Source organism: Eucalyptus grandis, chromosome 10 (assembly GCF_016545825.1).
Source record: "Eucalyptus grandis isolate ANBG69807.140 chromosome 10, ASM1654582v1, whole genome shotgun sequence".
In the NCBI taxonomy this organism is placed as follows: domain Eukaryota; kingdom Viridiplantae; phylum Streptophyta; class Magnoliopsida; order Myrtales; family Myrtaceae; genus Eucalyptus; species Eucalyptus grandis.
In genome coordinates this window covers 13,544,874-13,553,244 of record NC_052621.1, presented here as the reverse complement: position 1 = coordinate 13,553,244, position 8,371 = coordinate 13,544,874, and the positions used below count along the sequence as shown (strand labels likewise).

Sequence of the window (8,371 nt, the reverse complement as noted above, 5' to 3'; positions counted from 1 at the left end):
GGGTGAGGCTCGCTGGCCAATGCGAGGTTACCCTCAAGGCCATTGGCGAGGTGGTCAATGAGGCTTGCCAATGGCTGGCGAGGTCAACCTCAACAATTGTCGCCTCAAGTCAATCCCTAAGGTCCAGCGAGCGACTGGAGAAAGGAGGAGAAGAAAAAATAATAATAAAAAAATCTAAAATATCAAAATATTATTAAAATTTATCTACGTCAACGCCGATCAAGTCATATTAACTGGTCGGCATCCAGTCAGCAAAATCTAGCCAAAATTATCCAAAAATGACTAAATTGGCACAAAATATAAAAGTTTATGACTAAATTTGCACAAAAAGGCTTATGACTTTTTTTAACACGTTTCCCTACTATTTTACATCAAACTCGGTGGTGATAATATCAAGTATGCAAATTAAGATAGGTACAAAATAATGATCGAGTGAGAATCAATAGAAATTCGAGCAATGGACCAATTTGGACAAGCAACTCGTTGGAGGGAAAATTGTCCAATAAGTTCTAAATTTATTGTACTTTTATCAATTCAGTCTTAAATATTTAATTTTGCTAATTAAGTCATAAACCTTTTCAAGTATTGTCAATTTACTCAATCCGATTAATTTTAGTCGAAAATCGCTAATATGAATGCTAGACATCTTACATGGCACAATCAACACTAATGCGGGTAATTTGCAATAGTATTTTAATATTTTTTAGAATTTTTTTTTCCTTTTCTTCTCTTTTCCTTATTTACTTTCTTTCTTATTGCTCAGAAGCTCATTTGAGGAAAATAATTTATTTAGGATTTGCTGCATGTTTATATTTCCTTCGATGCACTAGTCTACTCTATCTTAAATTTTTATGGAAGGTGCCCTATCCTTGAGGATTATAACAGATCTTATGCAATTCTAACATGGACATGCATATGCATGTTAAGAAATAAAAATCACCACGGATAGTTTTCTTTCTAAGGATAGTTTTCTTCCAAAAGAGAAAAAGTACCAATATTGGCTTCCGGAGGGTCATGAGAACAATGCATTTCTTCATTTTGCTTCTCCTATATACTATCGACACAGAACTCGGAAACAAAAGGTACTGTTTCTTCTTCAAATTCGAGATGGAAGATCAGAAATGCAAATTGTCTCCGACCACCTTGATAATTTTAATTCTCGGTATCATTTACATTCTAAGCATTTCCCCAGCTAATGCTGCTATGGCAGTAGCTGATACAAGGAGCTCATTGTCAACTTACATTATCCAAGTACGAAAGCCGACGGACAAACATTTCGCTACCGTAGAGGATCTCGATTCTTTGTATCGGTCCTTTTTACCCACCACAGCAGCCAGCTCTAACCAAGAGCAAAGAATGGTTCACTCGTACCAGCATGCGATATCCGGGTTCGCAGCCAAATTGACCGCCGAGGAAGCTAAAGCCGTTCAGGAGAAGGACGGTGTTTTGCAGGTACACCCGGAGGAGGTGCTTTCTCTACACACAACTCGCACCCCCGACTTCCTGGGATTGCACCAAGGAGTCGGGCTCTGGAAGGACTCGAACTTTGGTAAGGGCATGATCATCGGACTACTGGACTCAGGGGTTTTCCCGGACCACCCTTCCTTCAACGACGAGGGGGTGCCTCCACCCCCAGCCAAATGGAAGGGGAGGTGTGACTTCAACGGCACGTCCTGCAACAACAAGCTCATCGGTGCGAGGTCTTTCATCAACCCGATCAACGCCACGCAGGCCGTTCCACCATATGATGATACTGGGCATGGCACGCACACTTCCAGCATAGCTGCCGGTGCTTTTGTGAGGGATGCCAGCGCGCTCGGTAATGCAAAAGGCACGGCCGTAGGCATGGCGCCTCTTGCACATTTGGCAATGTACAAGGTTTGCGTAGATGACGCTTGCCCTGCAAGCAGTATATTGGCTGGGTTCGATGCCGCCATCGAGGACGGTGTCGATGTGCTTTCCGTCTCTTTAGGAGGAAATCCCAAACCGTTCTTCAACGACTGGATTGCGCAGGGTGCATTTGCCGCCACCCAAAAGGGCATCTTCGTCAGCTGCTCCGCGGGGAATTTAGGGCCATACAACACCACATTGTCAAACGAGGCTCCGTGGATTCTCACTGTGGGTGCGAGCAGCATCGACCGTAGCATAGAGGCCACAGCGCGGCTGGGGAATGGGCTAGAGTTTGATGGGGAGACCTTGTACCAACCGCACAACTTCCAACCGGCACTAGTTCCCCTAATTTATCCAGAAATAGATGATGGCATCCAGGACTGCGGTGAAGGATCACTAAGGTTTCGCTCGGACATTCGAGGGAAAGTGGTTGTGTGCGACTTAGGAAGTACTGAGCCAGTCGCAGCAGGTCAAGAGGTCAAGGATAGAGGTGGTGTGGCCATGATCCTCGTGAACCGTCCCACTGACGGATACACGACACTGGTTTATGCGCATGTCCTACCCGCCGTGGAAGTGAGCTATGTCGCGGGGAGAGAGATCAAGAGATACTTTAACACAGCGTCAACACCAGTGGCCACGATCCTATTCAAAGGCACGCACATCATCAGGAGATCGATCGCCCCGGCTGTAGCATCATTCTCTTCCCGCGGCCCCAACCGCCAAAGCCCAGGCATCCTCAAACCTGACATCATCGGCCCGGGCTTGAACATTCTCGCTGGTTGGCCATTTCCTTTAGACAATTCTACGAACTTGAAGCACGCATTCAACGTGATCTCCGGGACCTCCATGTCCTGCCCCCACCTCAGTGGTGTGGCGGCGCTGCTCAAGAGCGCGCACCCCAATTGGTCGCCAGCAGCCATCAAGTCCGCCATCATGACCACTGCCACCACCATCAACATGGAGGGCCGACCCATCGTGGACGAGACACTCCATCCAGCGGACATTTTCGCCACTGGCGCAGGACACATCAACCCATCGAAGGCCGTCGACCCGGGTCTCGTTTACGACGATGGACCGCAAGATTACATCCCTTACCTTTGTGGGCTCATCTCCAACGAGTCCCAAATCGAGGTTATAGTTAAAAAAAGTCAACTGCTCGAGCATAGGGAGCATACCTGATTACCAGCTCAACTATCCATCGATCACCGTAAGCTTCCACAAGCCTTCGGTGACGAACGTGAGTGTGACGAGGACGGTGAAAAACGTCGGACCCGCAAAGTCGCGTTACCAGTCAGTCGTCGACCCGATCAAGGGTCCGGTCTCAATTGGCGTGTACCCGCGTGAACTCGTGTTCACAGAGGCGAACCAGACAGCGAGTTACCGGGTTGACTTTACGAGGGAAGTTGACTCGAAAGCGCCGTCGCCGTATGTTCAGGGGGCAATCACGTGGGTCTCTGCTCGGCATTCGGTTCGAACCCCTGTCGCTGTTGTGTTTAAGTGATCGCAGGGAGAGTCTCTGGTTTTTGTGGTTCAAAAAATGAAGTCGACAAAGATGGTGATTATTTCGACTTTTCTCCCTATGTTTTCGTCTTGAATAATCTACAGGGCAATGACCCATTTCAAACTTGAATTTGCCATTGAGAACTTTGTCACTGTTCACCTCTTATTTATTTTGATCCGTGATTTAAGGGAAATGGATGCAAATGATCCCCAAATTGGGATAAGTACACTAATGGTGCCATAAGTTGTGTACGGCGCTCACTTTGGTGCCAAAAGTTTCCGTCGGATCACTTAAGTGCCAAATCGGAGGAAAAACGCTCACTTTGATGCCACCGGCGAAAGATTCCGACCACCGGCGAAAGATTCCGGCCAAAATAATTACGTGGCTTCTTTTTTTATATTTAAATTGACAAGGCCTTAAACGACGTCGTTTTGCCATCCTACATGAATGGCCTCACAAAAATGACGCCGTTTAACTCATTGGGGAAGAAATTAGGGTTTTGACGGGGTCGAAGCCGTGGCCGTCGTCGGGGTTGGGGTCGGAGTTGGGGTCGAAGCTGCGGCCGCCGAGTGGCCATCATCGAGGTCGGGGTCGGGGTCGAAGGTACGGCCATCGAGTGGCCATTGTCGGGGTCGGGGTCGGGTTTTGAGCCACGGCCGTCGAGTGGCCATCGTCGCGGTCGGGGTCGTGGTCGGGGTCAGAGCTACGGTTGCCGAGTGGCCATTGTCGGGGTCGGGGTCGGGGTCGAGGTCGGAGCCGCTGCCGTTGAGTGGCCATCATCGAGGTTGGGGTCGAGGTCGGGGTCGAAGCCGTGGCCGCCGAGCGCAAGGACCGTCGAGGACGGCGACGGCCGGAGATTAGGGTTTTGAATTGGGGGAGACACCAAACGGCGTCGTTTTGGTGTTTGGATGCTGACTCAACTCTCCAACGAGCCACGTCGGAGTCAAAAATTAATAAAAAAAGGACACGTCAGATTTCCGGCCAACCGGATCGGAGTTGGCACCAAAGTGAGCGTTTTCAAATTTTTTGGCACTTAAGTAATCCGACGGAAACTTTTGGCACCAAAGTGAGCGCCGTACACAACTTATGGCACCATTAGTGTACTTATCCCTAAATTTACGTTTAATGTGCAATGTGCTCCCTAAAGTTTTTATTTGTTTAATGTGATCCCTAAATTTTAACCCAATGTTCAATATGATCTCTTAACTTTTGGTACATATTCAATTTAATCCATAAACTATATAAAATATTCAATATTATCTCTAATTTGAATTAACAAAAAGACTACATTTAATATTTTGATATAGTTCAAGGATTACATTAAATATGTACCAAAAGTTTAGGATTACATTGAACAAATTAAAAGTTAAGAGACCATATTTAAAGTTAGGCTAAAGTTTAGGGACCATATTAGAAAAAAAAAACTAAAAGTTCAAGGACTACATTGCACATTTGGCGAACATTTAGAGACTATTTGTGTCATCATCTCATGGTTTAACTATTCATTCATCAGGATTAACCTAGTTTTTCTTTCTATCATGGGAAATTGGATCAAACTTTAATTTTTGGACACTACTACGAAGGACTACAAAACTTTGGATGGTTATCCTTGAAAAAGTTAGCACAATTCTTCCTAAGTAGATTTGATAAATTTGAGTACAACCACCTAATTAAATGTGTTCATTATAAGATTCAATGTGTTTGTATTATAATTGGATCAACTTGTCTCCGCATGAATAATAAATGTGTCACGTACATTGTATTTTTAAATCCATCTGACACTTTTAGACATATTTAAGTAAACAAATTGAAAACCACTAGGGTTCACCTTAGTGGCCACCCTTCCAACTTGGAAGGGGGAGGTGGGGGGTTCAAATCCCCATCTTCTTAGGGAGAATTGGGATGGGGACGATTTCATTTCAGGAGTGGGTTTCAACCCCAACACCCTACAAGGAGGTAGGGCAAAAGTTTGGGAGTGAGTGTTAGAGTAAGATTAGAGTATGACCGATAAAAAAAAAAAGTAAACAAATTGACTCAATACAATTTGATAAATTTAGAGAAAATTTTATGTATCCGCGGTTCAAATACACTGAAAAGATATGTAACTTGTGGCTTTAGTAATTGGTAAATTTTAATATTGGGTATGGGTGAGGCAACTTCTTAGCTACAACTTTGGAGGTATTTGACAAGATATAATAAACACCACAGCACCCATTTTCACAATAAAATTTATTATGTAAAGTATTATCGAATATGTTTAATTTATTTCTACATATTTATAAATAAGAGCTCTTTTTGTAAAATGTCTTCTCGTACAATAAGCAGTTCATGTTTGAGCTCCAAAGTCATGATAATTTAAGAATGTGTGAAGTTCAATTAACCAGAGGAAATGGACAAGAGGATAAGGTTTAATAAATAAGAACTCCTCTTTCATATATATTAGTTCTAAGCTCGTGCTACATACCAACGCATTTGCCTCAGTCTGGCTTCTACAGTAATCTTAAATCATGTTAACCAACAACTAACTCCTTGGATAAATGGTAAAACAATTGGGGTGCACGTTAAGAAGCGTGAAGCTTCAAATGCGACCACTCGGAGCTAGGCAATAAAAAGAAAAAGTATTATTATGAATCTTTGTTCTCACAGGAGGTTGTGTACCTTTCTTCAATTTGGGAAGGTGGATTTAGTCTTGCCTATTAAAGGCTGGATAAAGGAAAGGTTAGGCTCAAACCCAACAAGTCGTGCAAGAGTCTTCATATGATTGTGTAAGCAACACTATTAGTCTTCCGTGAAAATATTCACCTCTTGCGTAGAAAGGTGCATGCAGTCAACATCATAATCTTCCTGTGGACCAAGCTCAAAGAATGTAAAAGAACAAGATAGAGAAATTTAAAAATGCATCACTCCTTTCTATCTGTAATGAAGTTGAAGCAATCTATACCGCTCCCTCTTGATCTGTAATCGATCGTGGTTAGACAACCAATGTCGAGTAAAAATTCCAATAATAGAAGATCATATAATATTCTCTTGTATGTTAACAAATAAACACTAAGTACCAAATACTAGAAGACATTCTCGAAGTAATAAAATAAAATAAAAATCTCTCTCTCTCTCTCCATAAAGACGCATCGAATTTTTGACACATTATATACACTATCCGCATAATAGGTTTTTGCACTGATTGATTCAATATCCGCACTAGCCTCTCTCTATCCGGGTGCAAACACATGATTTAAAAAATGATTGATATTTTTTTTAGTATATCATATATATATATATATATATATACTCTTTTGCAACACATGATCAAAGAATTAATTTTTCTCTTTTCTTTTTTAATGCTCAACGTGATTGTGAATATAAACTGGATCATTTTGACTTAATAACTGCGATGGAGTGGCGTCCATTAGACATATCCTCAAGGGCCGTAGCAATTGTCCAATATACAAAATAAGCCTGTAGTAAATTTCACTCCCAAAAGCGTAGACTTTTTTTAGGAGAGAAGCAGAGTCGGAAGCCGCTGTTCGGACTTAAGAATAACACCAAGTCAAGCTGCTGCAGGGTCGAGCAAGCTGAAACCTGCCGACAGATTAACGTACAGTGGTCATTCATTTCAAGCCAACTCAGCAACATCCATTCGTTTGTCTAAATACATATGGGCCATGTAATCCTCCGCACTATGTAAAAAGAGTCATTGAATCATAAATGTCATATGTTGTTTTTCTATTGAAAACTGACACTGTCTAAATGCACGTCTTGCTACTTTTGGCATCGGTGAAATCGAGCACTTTGAGTTCCTCTGCTAAGGTCTATGGGGATGCGAACAGGGTGGTTCCCCAGGGCTTTCGAAGCCTGAAAACCTACTTTACAATTCTTAAGATGCAAAAATTCTCCTTTACTTTCTTTTATGACCATTCAACAAACAGAATAAATCCAGTCAATCGCGTCGATTCGCGATGGTATTAGGCAGGACCAGCCTTCGAATAGTGCGTGCCTTGAGCTCAAGTCGAATCACGAGGGCGCATGAGCATGTCACCAAACTTTACTCGCAGGAAGATCTATTGGTACCGAAAACCAATTTGCATAGTGCCGTGCCCGCAAGTTCCTGTGGCCAAAGATCATTCTCTCGGTTAATGAAGTCAAAATATAGAGACCAAAGGCAAACATGTACATGAAAATAGAAAAACCTAAAAACCTGCCTTGGATAACAATTTCAATAGAAAGAGATTTTTATGATTGACCTCATAATTTGCAAAGAAACGGAAAGAGAGGTCCTGACTATCGAGGGCTTCGTCCGATCTAGCTCGACATCGACAGTGATTAAAAAACTAGCCCATAGTAACTCAATGAAGTCTTCTCGCAGGTCAAGGGTGCACATAACACCCATGTAATACAACCGCACGAACAAACACCGACAGAGCAAAGAAAAATCTACGGACAAAGATAATGTTACAGAGTTTGATTAGTCAGCCACCGTCATCAACTCACGATTGTGCTGATTCGGATACGCACGAACTTTATATTCCCTTTGTCTCTCTTCTTCTATATTTTGTCGTTCGTCGTAAAAACAAATGAAATTGTCTTGTCGAGATTACCTTGGCTATTTGAAGAAGTTCATCAACAGTGTACGGGTCTAATTGGGCTAAACATCCGATCCTAATCTTGCCATGTCGCTTCATTAGTAGACAAAACTCTTTGACTCCCGTTTTGCGCTTCTTAATCCAGTAATGACCATCCGGAGTCGATCATCCATTAATGGGGTTCGCTTGTACAGAGCAACCACCGTTTTTGTCCTCCCCGGAAAGAGAGGTAGATGGAAAACCTCTACTTCTTGATGAGGAGGAACTCAATTTTGCCTGCCTGTCCATGGACTATCTCGTGGGTCTCTCTAGCTCTCTACTATATAAACCCCCGATGCGCACAACCGTCATCCACGCAAAAATCCTTCACACTTCTCGGGCTTGTAATGTGACATTGTCA

The 8,371-nt window shown here is 43.1% G+C and overlaps 1 non-coding gene across 1 annotated transcript; it reads left to right on the top strand.

The window, feature by feature from the left end:
• Window positions 1-1,107: 1,107 nt before the first annotated feature.
• On the top strand, window positions 1,108-3,391 carry LOC104430506. Its single transcript, XR_005546781.1, has one exon. It is a non-coding gene; the product is annotated as a subtilisin-like protease 1 (transcript).
• The last annotated feature ends 4,980 nt before the right edge of the window (window positions 3,392-8,371 follow it).